We start from the raw sequence: 6000 nt of genomic DNA on the forward strand, positions 1-6000 counted from the left end.
ATAACAAGAGTCATTGATCAAAGTTATCTCTGTTGTTAACATTTCTCAAGGAATTGTGTATAATTATAATATATCCATGAGAGACACCTTTGTGAAGGAGGCTTAAAGATAGGACTTTTCTTTAGCAAATAAAATACATTTTACTGCCAAAAATAATAATTGATATTTACATAGCCTTTTAAAGTTTGCAAAGTGCTTTATACGTGACTTCATTTGGTCCTCACAGCAGCCCTGAGATATATTAAGTGACTTACCCAGGGTCACATAGCCAGTGTGTCAGCAGTCAGCCTTGAACTCAGGTTTTCCTGGTTTTGGAGCCAATTCTATATCAACTACACCAAGCTGCCTACAGGTATAAGGATCACCATTTCACATTGGAAGAAAATGAAGCTCAGGGAAATCAAATTATTTTCTTAGAGTTCTGCAGCTAGTGAGTGACAAAAGTGGCATTTGAAGCTAGGTCATTCCAACTCCTAAGCCCAACATGCTTATGAGGAGCCTGTATTCTTCACTTCTCTCAGTCACTTGTGTGATAGTAAAGATGTGACCTACTGTGAGATGTCACAGGGCTACTTCCCTTCTAATGCATTCTACAGAGTTGTCCCCAAAGTGTGTGTAGACTATTTCTATACACATTTGATGTATATGAAAAAATAAGTTTATGGGCTGGTAGTATTTTCTCAGTCCCTTCATTTTTTTTTGTAAGAATAAGTTCTGACTTACATGAACTGATGCAAAGTGAAGTGGGAAGAAACAGGAGAAAATTGTACACAGTAACCACAATGTTGTAAGATGATCAAGTGTGAATAACTTAGGTATTCTCAGCAATACAATGATCTAAGAGAGTGATGAAAAATGCTATCCGCCTCCAGAGAAAGATCTGACAGAGTCTGAATGCAGATCGAAGCACAGTTTTTTTCATTTTATTTTTCTGGTGTGTGATTTTTTTGTCTGTTTTCTTTCATAACATGAGTAATATGGAAGCATGTTTTACATGTCTGCACCTGTATAACCTATATCAGATTGCTTGCTTTTTCAATGAGGAGAGAGAGAATTTGGAACTCACAATTTTAAAAAATGAATGTTAAAACATTTTGCATGTAATTGGAAAAAAATAAAATATTTAAAAAATTAAAAAAGAGTAAGTTCTAAGATTTTGTTGTGTTGCCTCCTGTACAGATCTTCAGTCTACCATCTTTTTCCACTTCCTCTAGAATCATATCTGGTACCATGAAGTTGGAGTCTAAACATGGTGGATTCAACATCATGATAAGTGAAAAGAATTTGTTATGAAATATTTACAGAACTTTCCCATATTTCATTGTGTATTGGAATTCTTTCAGTTTCATTATTAAACCCTGCCTGGACCACTTTGTTTAGTTGAGTCTCTTGCCATATTTTCTTTAAGCTTGTTTTTTTAATTCTGCTGTTTCCTGCCTCAGTCTTCACCCCAAGGCTCTCCCAAAGTTGTCTGCCAACCCCAGATCCTGATAAACTACCTATGGCCTCTATCTTTACCCCAGGGTCTTTCCCAGTGCTCTGGAGACCATTCCCTCACCACCTCTTCCTGGCCCACTTTGAACTGCCGCCTCCTGCCTCTTCACTGCATCTTCCTAAAGTCTAAGATTTAGACCATACCTCCACCTGTACCTACTTATTGTGAGGCAAAGCTCCTGGGGCTTCACAGAACAAAGCATTACCAAATACCACAAGGCTAGACCTCTAGGGAAGACTTGGAATAGTCTAATTTCCTGCTTCTCTCAATGGACTTCTTTCCAACCACTGATGAATTTATTCCTCCGTTGTTAGCATACTCCCACCCTCAAATACTGTCCCCACACCAGTGATTTCAGACTCCTGGCTGCCAACACCCACAAGTATTTCACTACTATGTTTAAGAACTCGGAAATTCCTTTGTCTAATCATAATATTTTATCATTCCATATTTCCCTATTACTTATAATCTTGAACCTGGTTCTTTATTTTCACCCTGATCTCTCATGAATCCTCCTTTTGGGTCTTTCCCAGAGCATTACCCTGCACTGGCTATATTCCTCCTCCTTTCCTTTTGATAAATCCATCCAACTCTTCTCCATCTTCCATATTCAAGTCCCTCATCAGCTCTCACCTGGAATATTGCAATAGTCTTCTTTCATGGCTCATCTCCACCCTCCCCCACTCCAGTCCTGTTTCCAATTATGTCTTGCCAAACCCCAACTTTGGATGATTTCCACTGTCTGCCTCCTTTATATCTATTCATGTGCTGCTGAATGTAGCAGGAGAAAATAATGAAACTGAGATCATTGGGCTTAACTACAAATTCATAGTACATCATCTGACCTGGGGCCTCCTAGCAGCAAGACAATCCTTTTACATCTCTCTAGTAAATTTGCTTTCCCACTCATCACAGCAGCTATTCCATACCTTTTCATCTCTTTTCATGCTTCCTATGATACTGCTGTCCCCACTCCCCACCTCAACTGGGGCCTTCCTCTCATTGTAAGAAATACTTCCTTTGGACCCCTATACTATTCTAATCAGTATTAATCAGGTTAATATGATTCCATAGGGTAGTAATTATAAATTCTAGATATTAGGCCTCAGAGATGTAAACTATAGATTATAAGTTCACTTGCTTAATCATAGGAAGCTAACTAGGGGACCTCCACCCTTGTTTTTCCTTCTTATGGTGACCAAGCCCAGTGTGGCAGAGGTTACTCAATTACATGAAAAGTTCTCCAACTTATTTTTGTACCTCCAGACCATTCTCTCTTGTCTAACATGAGTAAGTGACAATCTTATGACCTCTTAGTCAGTGGAGATACCCCGTGCTTCGCCCAACCTGAAACGCCCCTGCTGACATACCATTTCTAGCTGATGCATCATTTTTGGCCTACGGACCAAAGTCTGTCAACCAATGGGATTCTGGACTTTGTATAATCCCTTTAGAGTGTTCAGGTATCAAATCTGGTATCAAGCCTTGTAAAAATAAGGCCCTGGAAGAATGGGTCATCTCAGATTGTGAGGAAGATCTGAAGCCCGCTTCATCAGAGGGGACCAGGGACCCTTTAATAAAGTGCCATTGGCTCAGAGCTCTGCCTCAGTGGTTTTTCTTGCAGATTGGGCAATCATATCCCCACATCACACTTCACCAAAAACAAACAAACAAAAAAGCCACCAAAAACAAAAACAAAAACACCTGAGGCCATTCACATTCTCTCCCATTCCTCATTATACATCTTCCCCCACCATCTCTTCCTCCATTCCTACCTCACATGAAGAGGTGGCCCTTCTCCTTAACCAAGGCAAACCCTTGTATATAGCCCTTGATCCCCACCCTCTTCTATCTTTTACAGCATACTGTCACACCTATTATCTCTGGTCTCTCTTTAATCTCCAATCTCTTCTTCTTCTCTCCTGCGACAGGGATTAACTGTCTCTAAAATAAGACAAAGCTATCCTACAACCCAATTGGGCCAGCTTCTCTGACACAATTTCCCAGTCACTTAATGGTATAAAAAGTCCCAACCACATGGGGTCTGGTCTCTCAGACATGGTGGCTGCCTCAGACCTTGTGAGTCACCATTGCCTGTCCTGATGACTTGCTGACCATACGCATTTCCATAAAGAGATGTATCAAAGCCACATCTACCAAAGTGGAAGAAAAGTACTATTGTATCCTTGATACATATGGCGGGTGCGTTAAGACAAAGGAAACCTCCTTTTTTGTTAATTGTTCGATGACTTACGAGTATCTCATTTTGTCCTGAAACTAACCTGACCCAACCGTGCTGGTCTTGGGCCTGCTTCTAACTTCTTCTCAATTAAATTGTTTGAGAAAGCCATCAAAGTGCCTCCATCCAGTTGCTTCCATATCCTCTCCTCTCACTTGCTTCTAAATGCTCTGCAGTGGGCCTTCTGAGATCATCATTCAACTGGAACTACTCTCTCCAAAGTCACCACTGATCTTTTGACTGCTGATTGTGATGGCCTTTTTTCAATGCTGAGCTTTCTGGACCTCTCTACAGCCTGTGACACTGATGCTCATCCTCTTCTGGATAATCCCTCCTTTTTAGGATTTTATGACACTGTTTTTACCAGGTTCTCCTTCTAATTGATTGTCCCTTCTCAGGTTCTTCCTCTGAATCTTCTTCCCGGTCATGTCCACTGACTAGGAGTATCCCCCAAGGTTCAGTTCAGAGTTGTCTTGTCATCTCCCTCAGCTTTCATGGGTTCAATTATCTTCCATGTAATTATTTCCCAGATCTATATAACCAGACCTGTTCTCTCTCCTGAGTTACAATCAGGTATCCCCAAAGTCCTTTTGGACACTTTGAATTGGATGTCCCAGAGGCATCTCAAACTCAACATGTCTAAAACAGAACTCACTATCTTTCCCCCAAAGCTGCTCCTTCTTCCTAACTTTTCTATTACTATGGAAGGTTCCACCATTTCCTTAATCACCCAGACTCACAATTTTGGCATAACTTGGACAGTTAGGTGGCATAGGATCTTATCTCCAGGATCAAATAGAAAGCACTCAATTGGGTACGTGAAACCCTTGCTACCTTCCCAGTCTTCTTATACTTTACTCCCCAGTGCACATTCTGTGATTCAACTACACTGGCTTACTTGGTGTTCCCTACCGAGAATACTCCATCTCTGGAGGTCATACTTTTCACTGGCTATCTGCCATGCCCAGAATGCTCTTGATCTCACAACCTTCTCATTCTCCTTCCCACTCCCATCTTCTTTCACTTTCTTTAAGATTCAGTTTAAATCTCTCCTTCTGCACAAGGCCTTTCCCAATTCTTCCCCTTTCTTTTCTATCTTGCCCTCTGCCATCCCTCTGCAATTATTTTCCATGTACACTGTTTAAATCTTATATGTTCATAGTTATCCACATGTGTCTATCCCATTAGAATGTGAGCTCCTTGAGCCAGGGACCATGTTTTTGCTTTGCTTTGTATTTCCAGGACTTTACACAGTGCCAGACAATTCGAATCCTTCTCTCTTGCGACCAAGGGAACAATTCTAATCCCTCTCTCTTGCGTTGTTTGGTCGTTTCAGTTGTGTCCAACTCTTCATTACCCCATTTGGGGTTTTCTTGGCAAAGATATTAGCGTGGTTTATCATTTCCTTCTCCAGTTCATTTTACAGATGGAGAGACTGAGGCAAACAGGGTTAAGTAACTTACCTGGGGGCACACAGCTAGTAAGTTTCTGAGGTTGGATTTGAAGTAGGGGGTCTTCCTGACTCTATGCTGGGCACTCTATGCACTGCGTCACCTAGCTGCCCATCTCTCTTGGGACATCCCATCAAACACTTGAAAGCAGTCATCATGTCTCATCTTAAATAAACATCCTCGGCTCCTTAAATCAGTGTCCTCATATTGTGTGAATTCCTGGCTCTCCATTATTCCAGTTGCCCTCCTCCAGACACACTCCAAGCAATCAATGTTCTTTCTCAAATGTGGTTCCCAGAAATGAGCACAGGGGCTAGCCTTGGCATCTGGCCAAGGCTAGCCCCTCCCTGATGCTGGAAGCTGGGCCTCGCAACGCAGTCTAGGAAGAATGGCTTTAGACTTTCTGACTGCACATTTGTATGGTTGATTCACATTGAACTTTGAGCCCAATAAAACCTTTTCCATGTGAACTGCTGAGTTTCACCTCCCCATCTTGTAATCGTGAAGCCAATTTTCGTACCTAAATGTAAGACTACATTTACATTTGGTCTTATTAAATCTTCTTATAGTCAGCCTCCCAAAGTCTTTTTTTGAATCCTACCTTTGACATCTGGTACGTTAGCTGTCTCTTCTTCCCCTTACCCCTCCTCTCCCTCTCCTCCCCTGCCCCAGCTTTATGTCTTTGTGGCATCTGAAGCTGACATTTTTCTAAGTCTAGGACTTTACCTATGTCATTGTTTAAATACAACTTAAAAAAATACAGACCCTTGGGGCACTCCATTAAAGAACTTCTTTCAACTTGACTATTAATGACT

The sequence above is a fragment of the Vombatus ursinus genome, unplaced genomic scaffold (assembly GCF_900497805.2).
Source record: "Vombatus ursinus unplaced genomic scaffold, bare-nosed wombat genome assembly UNPS02014789.1, whole genome shotgun sequence".
NCBI lineage: Eukaryota > Metazoa > Chordata > Mammalia > Diprotodontia > Vombatidae > Vombatus > Vombatus ursinus.